Source organism: Coturnix japonica, chromosome 3 (assembly GCF_054131305.1).
Source record: "Coturnix japonica strain WE chromosome 3, WE-NBRP24, whole genome shotgun sequence".
Classification (NCBI taxonomy): domain Eukaryota; kingdom Metazoa; phylum Chordata; class Aves; order Galliformes; family Phasianidae; genus Coturnix; species Coturnix japonica.
Genome location: NC_140665.1, coordinates 88,486,789 through 88,502,803, shown reverse-complemented (window position 1 = coordinate 88,502,803; position 16,015 = coordinate 88,486,789). Strand labels below are relative to the sequence as shown.

At 37.4% G+C, this 16,015-nt stretch overlaps 1 long non-coding RNA gene across 3 annotated transcripts in view; it reads left to right on the top strand.

Annotated features, from left to right (window-relative positions):
* The first annotated feature begins 1,573 nt into the window (after positions 1–1,573).
* The window catches only part of LOC107312178 (uncharacterized), a 44,417-nt gene continuing 29,975 nt past the window's right edge, over positions 1,574–16,015 (top strand). Inside the window, exons 1-4 of one of the 3 annotated variants that reach the window (XR_014944913.1) lie at positions 1,574–6,810; positions 12,845–12,963; positions 14,065–14,262; positions 14,914–16,005. This is a non-coding gene — a long non-coding RNA (uncharacterized LOC107312178). Of the gene's footprint in view, positions 6,811–12,844; positions 12,964–14,064; positions 14,319–14,913; positions 16,006–16,015 lie in introns of those variants that run through there. The other 2 variants (XR_014944912.1, XR_014944911.1) reach the window with 2 other exon arrangements.

The window sequence follows — 16,015 nt, the reverse complement described above, 5'->3', positions numbered from 1 at the left end:
CATACATTTTGTCAGTGCTGAAAATTTATAGGCTGTTATAGAAAGGGACATTGTTAGGCTTATTATAGTGTGGATGGGAGAATGGATTATCTACTAATTGCATAAAGTACAGTTTGTATGTAGGGTTCATGTTTCCATAGACTTATTTGCTCTGATCAGTGTATTTGATCAGCTTGTGTGCCTAGGGAAAACAGATCTGCGCTAAGCAGTAGGCAAAACACAGGGCTCCACACTAAGGGATGCTATATACGGATGTGGGATCTACTACTGTACTTCCCTAAAAAGAAGCTTTTTTTTTTTTTTTCCCCTTCTGGTAAATGTGGCAAATATATACATAATAAATATAGAGTGCCATCTACTGACATATAAAGAGAGAATATATATGTAGCATTGTCCATAAGTGTGCAGACTCAATAGAGTTGTTATGTTCCAAATGGCTCCAGGTGCCAGCCTAATCTCGCCAGGGCTTGCCTTTTCACAGCAGTGCTGTAAAGAGACTGGAAAAGCTGCCAAATTTTCTGCAAAGTAAAGCCCAAGGTTGATGTGTTGGGCTTAATTGAAAAGGAGTTGTGGTTTTTTGTTGTTGTTATTTTTATTTTATTTTTAATTATTTGGATGAATCTGAAGTGATATCTCCTGAAGTTTTTTTGGTCTGGTGTCACTGGAATCCAGGCATCACCTGTGCCTGGCATCTTAGTCTTCTCCGTCATGAATGGTTGGCTGGGTTACTTGCCTTTGTTTTTTCCTCAGGAAAATGAGCGTTGAATTCTTGTTTCACTATACAATAGTGCTGTATCAATGTGTTGTCTTTTCACCATAAATTGTTCCTTACTTTGATGAAATTATCAGAATTCTTTCTTTTCCAACCTGTGGGGCTGATTATTCAAATAGTGAATTTCTGAACTTTTTTTTTTCTTTTATGTTCTGCTTTCTGGAAATAAAGGTGTCTGTGGAAAAGAAGAAAGTAAAACAAAAGGGAATTTTAGGCTTTATATCTACTATTTTTCCTCTGGAAACTTCAGTTAATGGCTCAGAATGGGTTTAAAAGGTGAATGAAATATTAAGAAATGAAAACCGTATCAATCCACTGTATAAACCTGGGGCTCATTGTATCTGGAATGCTATATGCAGTTTTTATCTCCCTGCTTCAAAACAAGATGTTACTGTAAAGGAGAGCAGATGATCAGAAGTTAAGGAGCTGTTGCTGTACTTGATTGGGTCCTATGAAAACACAGGAGGAAACAGTTATTCACCACTACTTGCCATGAGTTGAGAGGCAAACAAATGAAAAATATATATTACACACACACACACACACATATATATGTACACACACATACACATACATACATATATATATGTATATGTATATATGTGTAATATATATTTTATATAAATTATTATATATTATATTTATACATTATATATCTTATATATATTCTAATTATATATATATATATATATTTATATATTTATATTTATATATATACGTATTATATATATATATGTATAGCCATGTACTGAAATTGTGGAACATGATGCCATAAAATGATCTGAGAGGCAAAATAATATGCTCACAACCATCAGAAGGCCCTTTCCCTCCTAACTTGGGCAGCCAATAGCATGCGTCCAGGAGAGGTAGTTTTTATTCTTGTCCCATTTTTCATCTTTTCCTTTAATTATGACCTATTGGACCTAACGGGAAATAGATTATTTAAACCAGTTGAACTTTAAATCAAAGCAACAGACACTTTGTATCTGAGAGTTGTACTCTGTTTGCTCTCTGCTCTGTAGCCCATAGTGCTAAGCAGTTTTTCTACACGGTGGTAGGGCTGCCACTGAGTGCCTTTTGGAACATCTGCCCACAGGCTCTGCTTAGGTTCCCTTCAGGAAGAAGAGAAGCATGCCCACAAGATCTTCATCTCCATTTTGTGTCACAGGAACCTAAAGTAACTAGGAGTTGCACTACTGATTGTTGGATTCTGAAGATCTATCTCTTATCTGCAATCCAATGGCAACATTTTCCAGTTCAGCTCTATCTCTCTCTCGAGGTTAAATTTGAAAAGCCAGAGGAAATTTTCTTAAGCAAACTGTTTTAAGATGCAAGGGTTTCTACAAAAGTAATGCCTGCTATTTTATGATGTTGGCTCACAGTGTCAGGGGCAGGCATTGGTGGTATTTCAGTAGGGATTGAACCTTCCCATCAATATTCTGTTTCATTGCTGCGCGACAATGGCAGCGGAGCGGCTGTCTAACAATGGTATCTGATGTGGAAGTGCATGTTAAGCAAAGGTGTGGAGTTGAAAATTCCTCCATGTGAAAAAGTTGCACCCATTGACGTTTAAGCACAGTGGGGCAGTAGGTAGTACATTTCAGCAGGGGCAACAGTAGGTCACCTCCACTGGAGCATATTTTTACAAGTATGAAATGAGGGCTGGATGTCAAAAATGCGTTGTTTATGGTGGTTACTATATTGAAAAATAATGTTTAGTGGCTGAAAAGTTTCTATATCAAATAGTGTTATTGTGGTCTTTGTATGTGTTATAGTTTCCATGGAAATAAATAAGAGAAAAACAATAGAAGGCCTTTGTTCCAGTCAACAAAGTATAGCATGGTGGGGTTCTTCCAGTGTCCTACCACCTAACTTTGATTCCTGGGACCTGCCTGCATGTGTACTAGTGTCATAATATCTGTTGAGATTGATTTAACTCAATGAAGCTGTTTGGAAAGGTGCCGTGATGCAGTAGATTCTTGCGTGGTTGCACCTGAGGTTGGGGAGCAAGTGAAACTGAAATAGTGTTCTAATATCCTTTGTGTTTTGTTTTTCTTTTCTTTTTTTTGCTAAGTGGTAATGCATGCCTACTTTGAAGAAATGCTGTTAAGAAAAGTTAATTCTTTGTGAATGAAATAATTTGCTTGAGAAGAGCAGTTGGATGAGAAATAGCAATTCTTGCAGTGCCACAGTGCTGCACCACTAGACCAGCAGGTCACACTATGGCAAACACAGAGCTCATGCATTTCTTTCAGTGATAATACTGTCAACTCCAATTTACAGCAGTCTGTTTTAATGCATAGCTTACCAATAATTTGTAGTGATCAGAAGATCAATAAGATTTAGCATTCGCATTTAGAATGAACAAGTAACTGTTGGGAGTCCTCCTGGGGGCTCCTTTCTCTTCTTTGGCTGCGACAGCTCTGAGTCCTCAAAGTTGAATTGATGTAATTTTAATTTTAGGATGTAAGAATCCAGACACTTGCTGTTTTTAAATTGAGCAACTCATGAAAGTAAAATCAGGGTGCTGTGTCAGTGATGGAATTTTATCTCCTTGTTTTTCAGCCTTACAGATGCAAGCACACCCTGGCTAATGGCCCTGACTGCTAGCAGCAGCAGCAGTTGTGTAACAGTCTTTCTCCAGGGCTTGCTTCCCCACATGGTGTGACCTCTTTCCTAGCTTATTGAGATAAAATCTCCTACATTCTTGACCTGATCTGATGGAGGTGGCAACTGAGTGGCATTTTTTAAATCAGTAGTCTCCCCATGAGTACATCATCTAGCACACATTATACCTTTAAAAATGCAATAAATAAATACCTTCACTTCCCTGAAATCCAGCTATGACTCTGGCATAGAGGTGTTTCGTGCAGCCTGTTAAATTTAAGGGATTTTTTTCCCCTCTCCAAGTCTAATTTTTAGGTATACAGCACTCAACTTGTCTAAAAATACTTTCTCAGAGCAGCAAGGCATTGAGAGTAGCCTGCTAAGAGCTCCAGTGAGAAAAGTATCACGTGAGATTGTGGAGGAAGAAGAGTCAGTGACTGTTACTGTGTTACTTGGAGAAGAGCCCTTTAACAATCAAACACAAGAATAATACAGAGGAAAACATATTTTAGCTCTCCTCATCTCTAGAGTGTTTTTTCTTTTAATGAGTAAACTTGATGTCTGTTTCTCTTGCTGTTGTTATCTGTTGATCTACCGCTTCCCTCCTAGAAGGATATCAACAAGTTGAGATCCATGCTTGATACAAAGCCAGTACTAATTTAAAGGGAAAAAAAATCAACGTATTAGGGTTTCCCTAACAAGAAATGCCAGTTATCTGTAATGCTTGTCACTAGTTGTAGTCTATAGGACTAGTCTAGTCAGTGTATATGTAATTCCTTTAGTAAATTACAAAGACACTGTGGATTTTGAACTATTTGCAAATAAATATTTATGTTTATCTTCTGTTCAGATCAAGTGTATGTATGCAAATGTACAGGTGTTTAAAAGAAATGATATGTCAACTGCAGCTTGTGACACATAAGAGTGATACAAACATGTTCTTAAGCTTTTGTATTTCTGGGTAATTAAAAAAGCCAAAATATATTTTAATCTAACGTTAGCAGGTTTCTAAGATCTGTGCATTTGTCAACAATATGGCAAATGATTCTTGCCCCTCATACATAAGAGTAGGTGCAGAACAGTTAGGGAGAACTTGGTGGATTACTGCTGAAATTTCATTGTTTCCTCAACTATAATGAGTACAGACTCTGGGCTTAAATGTTATTAATATTACTGAACTGAGTCCTATAGGCATGAATTATTTCAGGTGGCAATGCAAATTTTCCCTAGCTGCTTAAAACCTGCTCAGAAAAAAACTATTCAGATTCCATTCTTTCTGCTGGAGGAGGCAGGCACATTAATCCACTTTGCTTACTTTGCAGTTACTAAAATTTATTATTTTGGAGATGGTTTTTTTCAGAACCTTCGCCACAAATTGCTATAAGTGCACCTCTGGAGAAGCTCTTATCATTGTTTCAGATGCATAGGAAGTGATATTACAAAGGGTTATTTGACTTGCATGTTTCATTTTTAAGATTCAGGTAGCAGCCTGCTTGATCAGAGGAGAATTGACTCAATGTGGCCAGAATACATAGCTTGCTTATTGAGAACCCTCTGCGTTCAATATTTTCTGAGGCTTTTCCTGTGCCCGTCATTTGTTGTACTGACTGTTTTCAAGTGCATAACTACTCCCAGTAGCCTGTAATTGCAAGGTCAGTCTAAGGTGAAACTGTGTCTTGTTTAGGGAAAGACATGAACAATCTGCTTAGGCCATATGTTGTTGCCTTGTCCTTTTCTTGAAACCTTTGGGTAGCTCAGCGTGTTACTTACAATAATTAGGAGCACCAAAATCTTTCAGAATGTGTGAGTGGGGACAGCTTAGCTTGAGTGTAATTGGGAGCTTTGTGGGGTCTGTTCAAGCTGGAGTCTTAGATGGTATAGTAAGAAACTAATTTGGATCTGTTATTTGATTTTGAGGGTGAATTCCATCACATTTCTGCATTTTTCTTGAGCACTTTTATTGCAGAGAATGAAAACCAGCAGGTGTTTATTTCTGTTTGTTTACAAAAGCATCATTTTTTTTTCATGCCTGTGGTACTGGCTTCTCTACATCAGCCAGAAGCTAGTGTGTCTGGAGGAATTTATTTCTTCTTTAAAAGCTGAGGTTTTCTTTGACAGTAATGCAAAAAGCAGGAAAGGGTTGAGCTATGAAAGGATGCTGCTTCGAAAGACAGCTTGCTTACGGCCTTCCATTGATGTTCAGTCTAGATGTTCACTCTGTTAATTTGGTTAGAAACACTTAGGGACAGAGATCTATTATTTCCTCACTGGAAGGAAAAAAAAAAAAAAAGGCAAGCTAAAGCTTTGTTTTAAAATGATTAAGGTTGCTAAGTAACAGTTTTCCCTCAATTGAATGTCTTCCTCAACAACTAATCTCATAGTCTTAAATGTGAGAAATTAAAGATGTGATAGATCATACTATGTCCACGTGAGAAATAGACATTTGGAATTAAACCTTGGTCCAACTGCTGTCAATGAAAAAAAAATTCCACTGGCTCCAATGGCATGAATATTTCTTTACTGGTTCTCATCCAGTGTAGAAAAATGTGTGGTATAATGTGCCTATTTCACAATTTTGCTTATTTTTAATGAACTAATTATTAGCAGATCCAGGTTTTCGCTAAGTTCTCTCATCAGTGAGTTCTTGCATCTGAGTGAGTGAGTGATTCTGGACCTTGGAAAGGGCAGCCTTGTATATATGACAAAATGGGGAATGAAAGGCTGGACAGCAGCCCCACAGAATGGGATCTGGGGATTCTAGCTGGCAACAAGTTGAACATAAGCCAGCAGTGTACCTTGACATCCTGGAGCTGTGCTAGGAGAGAGGTAAGTGGGGGATAGGAAAAGGTTCTGCATCAGAGGGCAGTGGGCATGGAATGGGCTGCCCTGGGCAGTATGCATGGCCCTAAGTGCTGGAGTCCAAGGAACATTTGGACAGTGCTCTCAGACACAGTGCTGGATTTTCGGTGGTGATGTGTGGAGCCAGGAGTTAGACTCTGTGATTCTTGGGGGTCCATCTTAACTTGGGATGTCTTATGGTTGTTTGAAGCAGATGAAGAAATGTTCAAATATGGGAATGAAATAAAATGTTAGCATAAATTTAAGAAGGGAATGTATCGAGCTGTTAATGATGATTGTTTCCATCTGTGTGTACGTGCTGTTGTCCAGTTACTTGTGTTAGTTACACAGGTGTAACACAGATTGCTTTTTTTTTTTTGTCTGTTTGTTTTGCAGCATGTGCAAAAGTAGAGGGAAACAGATTTGAGTTTTAAGTTGAGGACTGTAACCACTTCCTTTTACTTCACAGCAGAATGCTGTATAGTATAGTGCCTCTTGATCAAGCCAATAAATATCTCACAGTACAGAGATGCCTTGTCTAATCACATCTGGGTTATTACCAGAAATGGAAGGGAAATAAGTTCTGCACATAGGTGAGTGATCTTTGCTATAGATTTATTAGCTGTAGTGAAGTACTGCTTGGACACTTCTGGCCCTAGGTTGATTTACCTGTGTGATATTGTGCTGCTCAGAACAAATAGATGATTATGGCTACCTATTTGCTCAAATAGTCATCCACTGTGATCTGTGCACATTGTAGACATACTTCCCAGTATTTATACCGGTGAGTTTTGTAGTTATGCTGTATGGCTTCTATTTCTTTCTCATTTGAAGATCTCAAAGCTGTTGACAGTGTTCAGAGGTTGGTAAATAATTAGACTTGGCCTGGAGGTGTTGAAGACCAGGTTGGATGGGACCCACGGCAACCTGATCTAGTACTTGATCTAGCAGTTAGCAACCCTGCCTTTGGCAAAGGGATTGGAACTTTTGATGGTCCTTGAGGTCCCTTCCAACCTAAGCCATTCCGTGATTCTATGACTTAGCATGAAGTGTGAATTTGTCATAAATACTTAAGAGGCCAGTTTCCCCAGTCTCTCATCATGGTTGAGTTTCTTTTCTGGTTTTCAAATTTAATTGTAAGAACAGTGTTGATGCTGGCATACATAAGATGATTATTTTGCATCCTTGCCATTCTCTAGAAAATATAGCAGATGTGATATTTTAAGCACACAGTTTCCAAAACACTTCTTATCTTATACATCTGGGTTGAATACACTGAGAGCTTTTACTTTTGTGGTGAGCTTTTGTGCTTGGTCACCATATGTTGGCCACCATATGTTTTCCACCATCTCCTTGCTGCACCATCCTCCTTATGGCACTTAGCTTCTTTGTGGTCATGTCTGAACTGCTCTGAACTTTTGTCTCATACTGTAGTCTTGCCAGTGTGCCAGTGGCTTGTGCCACTGGATGAGGAGTTTGGGCAGAACTGACATTACAGCTGAAGAGCTCCAGGCATTCAAGTGAGAGAATCTATCCTTTCCCTCTGCCCTGCCTCCCTCTCCTCCAGAGGACAGGAAACAAAACAAAACAAAACAAAACAAAACAACAAAAGAAAAAGGCATACTAGTAAGCATACTATCCTGTGTCAACAGTTTCAAGAAAATTGGAAGCTTATTGTATTGGGTTTTTGTAGTAAGGTTTTGGTACTGAGTTCCAGGAGACTTTAATGGGTGAGCAGAGCCCAATACTGACTGTCCCATCCCATCCCTGAAGGGGATCTGCTGCTACTAGAGCTGAGCTGTGAGCAATGCTGGATATGCTATGAGAGCAGTTCTGAGGAAGGGAAAAATTGCTGCACAACGGCAGCTGGGAAGGAGGGCATATGGTGAGAAACAGCCCTGCAGCCATGAAGGTCAGTGCAGGAGTAGGGCAGGAGGTTCTCCTGATGTGGAGCAGAAGCTCCCTGCAGCTTAGCAGAGGCCCGTGGAGGAGCAGGCTCTCCTGCAGCTCGCAGCCACCATGCAGAGTAGATTTCCATGTGCAGCCATGGAGGAACCTGCAGTGCAGCGGTGGATGATGCCTGAAGGAGGTCCAGCCCATGGAGAGTCGCCGCAGGTAAAAAGAAAAGTACATTAATCTCCCTGTGCTTAATGTGTTTTGTCCATGACAGTAATTGGTGAACAATCTTCCTGTCCTTAATCCTCCAGCCCATTTCTGTTTTATGTTCTCCTGTACTTTGAGGAGGGGGAGTGAGAGAGCGGTGTGGAGTCTAGTTACCTGTCACAGTAAAACCACCACACTCATGCAACTGCGTTGTTAAGCAGAAACGGTTGAGTTGCATTAATCTCCCTTCAGATTTAAGACATTGAATGTTGTTTTGTCTTTATCTGTCTAAAACTAAATTCCTCACAGAATGCTCATTTTTAAAACAACAGCAAAAAAACCTACATACCTGTAAATCCAGATCCTCTCTCTGTCTTCTGCTCAGTAAGAGCATTGATAAAATACTGTCCTGTGAGTGCAACTTTCGTTGATTCTTCACAGAGATATTTTTGGCATTTTAGGATCTATTAAGAATATTTGTCGTGTGATCATTTAGCCAAGTGATTCAGACTATTTGTGGCAGTAACCAGCTCCCTCGTTTCTCAGTGTTCCATGAATCTCTCAATTGAAACGCTTAGGTACTGAAGATTTTCCATTCTCAACCATCAGGAATATCTCCAGATAATCAGTTAAAAATATTGACGAGATTTAGACCAAAAATGATCTTTGAAGTACCTCACCAATTAGCTGCTCAATTCATTAATGCTTTCCCAATCATTTCATCTTTTTAAATTGTAAGGTTACAAAATCCAAGTTCTCCATCAACAAAAGCTTTTTTTTTTTTTTTAACATCTAAACATCATATACTCTCAAAACCATTAATAGTTCGTATGACAAGACCCATTTACATGAAACTTGTTGACAAAAGTTGTTTTATTCCTTAGCATCTGTCTCTTTGCTGACGGTGTGTGTTGTTGTCCAGTGTAGTTAGGTATTTTAGGAGCCATATCAGGTTACTTAGACACTGGATTCTTATTTTTTACATAGATGTACTTTTAGAAACTCTCAACTATGGATCCAAATTTACATTTCCTTAATCAGCTAGAAATTATCTATGTTTTGCTGTCAGGATCTTATTTCATTATCCATTTGGGGACAGCTAGTAATTGCTACCAGTTTTCACTAATACTTCTCTAATTTAATTCTAAAACATGGTTGTGATAGTTGCGTAAAGTTTTCAGAAACTGGGACTTTGAAAAGTTCTTGTTATATTTAATGTTGTTCATTGCACCATATATTGCGCAAAGAAAGTAGATGAAATGCAATATCTCTTTTCAAGGTATCCATTTCAGTTTAAAGTTAGTGATTAATTCTTCTTTAGTCTTTAAGGTCATTATCAAGTTACATCTCTGTTGATTGCTGCACATGCTCAGTAATCAGTTATTGTGTACTTTTAAAAGCTATAGTTTTTAAAAGTTATAAATGTTTAACATTTTCTAGATTGTTGAAGTAAATTTGTTGAACCTGTTACACTTTGCTGACATCCATTAATTGAAAATTTTGCCTACTTGCTATTTTTGCAAGTGTATGTCCTGCAGTTATCCTGTCTTGGAATTTGTGAATCAGACTTCACACGTTCTGATTTATCTGCTGAAAAGATAATACAGACCCTGAGATAAACTTGTTTCAGTATTCTAGTATTATGATCCATTCCATTGGGCTTCAGTAATATTTCTCATACTTCATCTTTATTCTCTACGTGAAATAACTATAGTTCTTCTAGCCATGTGCTTTCAGAGGTTTGCTATGATTGTATTTATGTTGAGAGTAGCTTACATAACAGTATTTGAACCATTATTACTCTCTTGAATGAAAAACCTTCTTCATTACCTGACCATGTTTATTCTTGCAAAGAAAGAATGTTTTACAAAGACAGGGACAACTGAAGCATGATAGAGGTTCCAGAAGAGACTTCCCATTACTTAACCAATCAAAATGTACCGTTTGGTACCAACATTTTAGCTCACTAATGTAGCCTGCCTTACAGATTTAGCTCATTACTTCTTTTTGAGGGAAAAGAGGCATTTATGATACGACTTTCCAAATATTCATTTTCAATTACTGGAAATTCTTCCCAGATTAGTCAGTTGCAGGTTGGTAGGTCATCCAGAGTACCAACAACTGAGGCTTACTGCCAGGTAAATGGCTCTTTCTCACCTTTTCTGTTCTACTTTTGGAAGGTAGAAAAAGTGTCTTGCTCGTCAGCACAGATACTCAGTGAACATGATCTCGATATGAATGCTTCAATAACTTAGTCTCACACCTGCAGTTTGGACTGGCCTCTAGTTGACTTCTTTCTCTTCAGGTGCCTCTTTCAGCACGTTATTTCTTACGTCCATCTCTGGTGACATACTTTAAGTCCTCATTTATGGTGTATTAATGATGGCTTGCAAACTGGCATTGCAATTGTGTACATGAACAAAATATATCTTTGAAATTCATCTTAAATTTTCTGCAAACTACTCTTGTAATATGTTGTCACCAACAATACAAACATTAGAACGCTTTGACCTGTTTCAAAACTGTGGAAGTAAGAAATGCATGTGTTGTTTTTCCAAACAAATTTCTTATAAATGAATGATTTGTCTATAGAAGCAAATCTGCCCTTGATTCTGTGTGATTTCAAGCATTACTCTGTGAATATATAATTTTGTAAAATAGACAAGAAATGAACTAGTTTACAAGAAATAAATTACCTATCAGATATCAGCTATATTGTGTTTTATTACTTAGATAATGGCAAGTCTAAGGAACCTGGTGAATTTAAAAGAAATTGATTAGTATTCTCAATAGGGCCTTCCCCATTATTTACTCGGATTTGTGCTTTCTTTAAAAATCCACTTTTTTATGTATTGAACATAGCCAAAAAGTTCATTGTTCTTATTAGAAAAGAACTTATACAACATGTAACTTTTTTATTGTGATATATTTGTGATCTACTGTAGTAATTTACAAATATGCTTATGAGAACCTGCTCTCGTGGGCATAAAACTGTCTAGACAGAAAATTCTGGTTATGTGAGAAAGGAACTTTCTTCCGTTTAATTTAAATGCGATGTTGAAGTGAAACATTAGTACAAACAGATTTAAAGATATCGTATGTTGGAGATTGAGTTATTGTGGTATTATGTTAATAATAAACCGTTTTCATAGGTCATCAAGCTTATAATGAAAAGGATTGATTAATTTAGGGAACCTATACAGAAAATTAAAGCTTTCTAAAGTATTCATGACACAGACCCCAGCAAATAACAAGTGCCTTATTAAGAAGTTCTGTTGCTAGGAGACGGTAACCACAGTGCCGGAATAACATGTTTTTATTTCATATAAGAAATGCAGTTTAATGCAGATCGTTAGGTAATGAGCAAGTATGGCTATGTGATATAAGGATTTGGGCGAATGTTTAATTTGTGAGTTGGAAAGCCATGAAAATTGAAAGTCTTTAAAGTATACCTCAGTGTCGTGTGCCACAGGAACAGACTGGTGGTGAAGATCTGTTTGAAGTTTCACTGAAAGTAGGTAGGCAGCCTGCTGCAAAGTACTCAGGTGGAGTAATTACAGTACATAAATCAAATAGGAATAAATAAAGACAATAAATGACTTTAAAAGATGAGATGTTCATACAGCTGTTTAATCTTGCTGATACAGAATCAAGTTAAGCAATGGGAAGAACGATGTGATTCATAATGCCGTGTAATAAGCTGTCTAAAAACAGAGTCTGTGAAAGCACAAGTGAGACAGGAAGGCTTGGTGTCACCAGCAGGAATATGGTAATGCATTATAGGAGATGCTGAGAATGACCACATCTAACAAAATATCAAAATAGCAGATTGTTTGTAGAAACAAAATCATAAATAATATCCAGCAGTTCATTTAACTATGGAAATTGTGCAAAAAGAGTTCAGATATATCATCTGAAGGAATTTGACCCAGAAAATATGTTCCACCCCACAAATGTATAGTCCTAAAGCACGGCAGAGGGGCTTTCTTTTTGAACTCTGCCAAGGCTGCATCCTAAAACACTCCATGCTCTGATTGTGTGCATGATCTCTATGTGATCCAGCTTGCCCTGACTTGTTAGCTTTTGGGGTTCCTTAAAGCTGTGCTGATAGCTCTTAGCTGGGCTGTGGAGAGATTCAGGCTTATGCCTTTAATTCTGATACAGCTGGTGAGTATGCAGGCTTTGGTATATGAGTTGTTCATAAAGGAGAAGATAATTTTATAATAGCAGCGTCTAGTCACTCTGCCTTCATTTCTACATCTTTTCAATGAAAGCAGCCCACAAGCTGGATGTAGGCCCTGCTGCTGATTCATGCACATGTCCCTTTCACATTGATTAAAACAGAAGATTCATTTTATAACATGAATATATGCCCTTGCTGAAATCATTACTTTAATCATTTAATTGTTGTTGACTTTATGTTGTCTCCAAACTTAGCAGAACTGATGCAGTGGTACTCCCTCCCCTTACAAATAAGAGCATAAGGGTGAATAGCATAAAAATAATTCTAAGTTTTGAATGCAGGTAAATATTTTATGCCCTTCCCTCCACCACCGTTTACTTTGGACATCTTTCTGGAAAGTGCTGTTGTGAATGGCTCTGCTGGCAGAATTTTTCATGGTAAGACCAAATGTTAAATACATGTAAGTATTTATGAAAATCTTATTTTCATCTCTTACAAATATAAAGTTGTTCCATTAAGTTTAAGCGTACAGGCAACAGGCAAAAAAAAAAAAAAAAAAAAAAAAAATGCTACTTGATATTTGTAACCAATGAGAAGTTAAAAAAGAAGTAAACAACCTCAGAATCAAACTGTATAGGCTCAGGGCTGATTTATAGAAATTGCTTAGTGAATAATGAATACGTTTGTGATTTATATGAAATCATGAAGATTGCAAGCTACTCCTGGTTAACTCACAAATGGGGGGAAAATAACAAAATACAACGCTTAATTAATTTGAATAATTTATTCCTCTATAAAGTCATCCATTCAATGTGAAATAGATTTCCATCCCTCTCCTCAGCAGCTTTATGCCCAAATTAAGGGGGTAGCCAGAGGGGACATGTGCATTTTGCACATGATCAGAGTGGTACTAGGGAAAGGACTTGGGAGAAATGTGCAGCTGAGGACCACGCTGGGAATGTCCTGCACTTTGTTTCTGCTAGTATCAAACACTGAGGAACTCACCCATTGTTCAGTGAAGCTTTTGGAAACCTTCCAGTATGGTTCAGATAATGCCTGAGAATGGATTCCCTGCTACAAGGTGATATATTTTGTTAAAAAATATCTGCCTTTTACCTAAGCTCAATTAATCTCTAGAGCTGTTTATAGGCCCACCAGTAGCAGATAACTGATACCAGGAAAGAAATGTGCCCTTTGCTATTAACGACCTTCCTGGAGAAGCTATTTTCCATCCTGAAACCAATTGCAGATTTCCCAGTCCATCAAACTCCAGCTCACATATACGTAATACCAAAACAAGGAAATAATTGCCAGACATAAATTCATATATTTTTCCTAGATGTGAGATCACGCTGCAGTACCATTGCCTTGGCCACTTCCCATTAAAGGCTGCGTTGATAGTACGAAGTTATCTATGTCTGTTCAGTCCTGTTTGCAAAGAATACAGTTTCCTGAGCAGAGCAGGAAACAAAATGCGCAGTTTCCTCTTCCAGGAAACGTGAGCCATCTTTGCTTTCTGTGTTCTTCATGTGTTCATGTGCTTTCCTTTCTTCCTTTTCAGACACTCCCTTGCAAATCTCCACGTTTTCTGCTTCCACGCTCAAGTTGCCACAACGGGCTCTCCATTTGCAGGCTGTTTGCATGGGCCCATCACAAACAGATTCTCACAAGAAATAAAGTGGGAAGATTTGTTCTATCCAGGAAACATGGTTACTGCCCCCTCACTGGTATTCTTGCAGACTGAACTCAGGATCACAAGGTTTGGAAATACCATTTAACATCTAGGACAGGAATGACGTGGAGATCATCTAACATGTAGGTAGGACTTTCAATCAGGATTAAGATTATGCTGTGCCAAAAGAGCAGCTATGATTGGCAAACAGTTTAATTCAGGTTCAGAAAATAAAATCTTTGAGGAATTAAACTACATTTTTGTTTCACTAAAGTTTATTTTATTTTTAATTTGTATGTTTTTGGTGCTTCTCATTAAAAACCTGTATTCATAACTGAGATCTGAGAATGGATAAAGCAGAATTTATTTATTTATTATTACAACTTCAGGATGGATTTTAAATTGTGTAATCAGAGTTGCTTCACTTAGATGCGCAGCTATGAAAAGAAAAAAAAAACCTCAAGTGTCCTAAAGAAGTTGTTGTATGTTTCTTTTTTTCTGCTGAGGTCAAGTTCATTATTGTAACTTTGTGTTTTTCATAGTGCCACTGCCAGATGACATTAAAATTACTAATACAGAAGTAGATTAAAAGAACATGATTAAGATTGCAAAGTCAGGAAAAATCATAATTAAGGTTGCCTGTGCAATTTTAACTCAGTTCCTGTGTGGATATCCATCCTGATATGAGTGTTTAATTACGTAGCCATGGTCTTTATTATTATTATTTTTTTTCCTCAGGACTCTTCCCAATCACTGAGCACCATCTTACTGACTCCTCATAAAAACGGTAATGTTTTCATGGATTTTAATTTTTTTATTATTATTATTTAGAGGACAGAGATGAAATACTAAGATTCTTACACTTAAGAATCAGAGCATTAATGTGCTGGCAATACGGTTTTACCGTACTGTAACTTCTGTAGAACATAAGTTCCTTAACCATAACAAAATGCCCAACTAATGCTTTTGGAAGGGAGTCAACCCTGTTCCCTGTCTTCCCTAGTCCAACTGAACTCAAATTCAAGTCCCAGTATCTGGGTGTGTGTATATATATATGTGTGTGTGTATAAGTATATATTTATAAATATATATTTATATTATATTTATATAATATATATTTATGTGTATAAATAAAGGCATCGTGAAGCAGAAGTATGAATGAAACTGTAACTATGATGACTTCATGATGAAAACTTAAGGCAATGATTTCACTGTTTCTCATTTCAACCTTTTTGAAAATGCTGCAAAAGAATTGAGAAGTAAATGGAAAGTTTCTGACTTTATATTCTTTACTGGAACTCTTTAGATTGTTTCAATGTAAGAACTGTGACACAGGGCTACAAACATGGTGAATGGTCTGGAGGGCAAAACATAAGAGGGGTAGCTGAGGTCCCCTGGTTGGTTTGTGCAGCTGAGAGGAGGCTGAGGGAAGGCCTTATCGTAGCTTACAGTTGGACTCAGTGATCCTTATGGGTCCCTTCCAATTTGGGATGTTCTATGACTATGATTCTAGTATTTTTAGTGTTGCATTTCTTTGTGTTCTATGGGTTGGATCCCACTCATTTTTTTCCTCATTATACAAGAAATCCAGCATACTTCCACGAAAGCTGGTGAAAAGTTCACTATTAAGGAAATTATTTTATTTTAAATACAGTTTTTTGAAAAATATCTGCATGATTTTCAATGTATTTTGCAAAATTAAGATATTAACACCTACATGGATTATAAGAAGTATAAAAACAGATAAGTTCTTCCTAATTTTAACAAGGGAAACATGCCCTATTGGTACCAGTTTGGCATTCACCAGTTGATTTTTATACATCTTCAGTTGACCTTGACA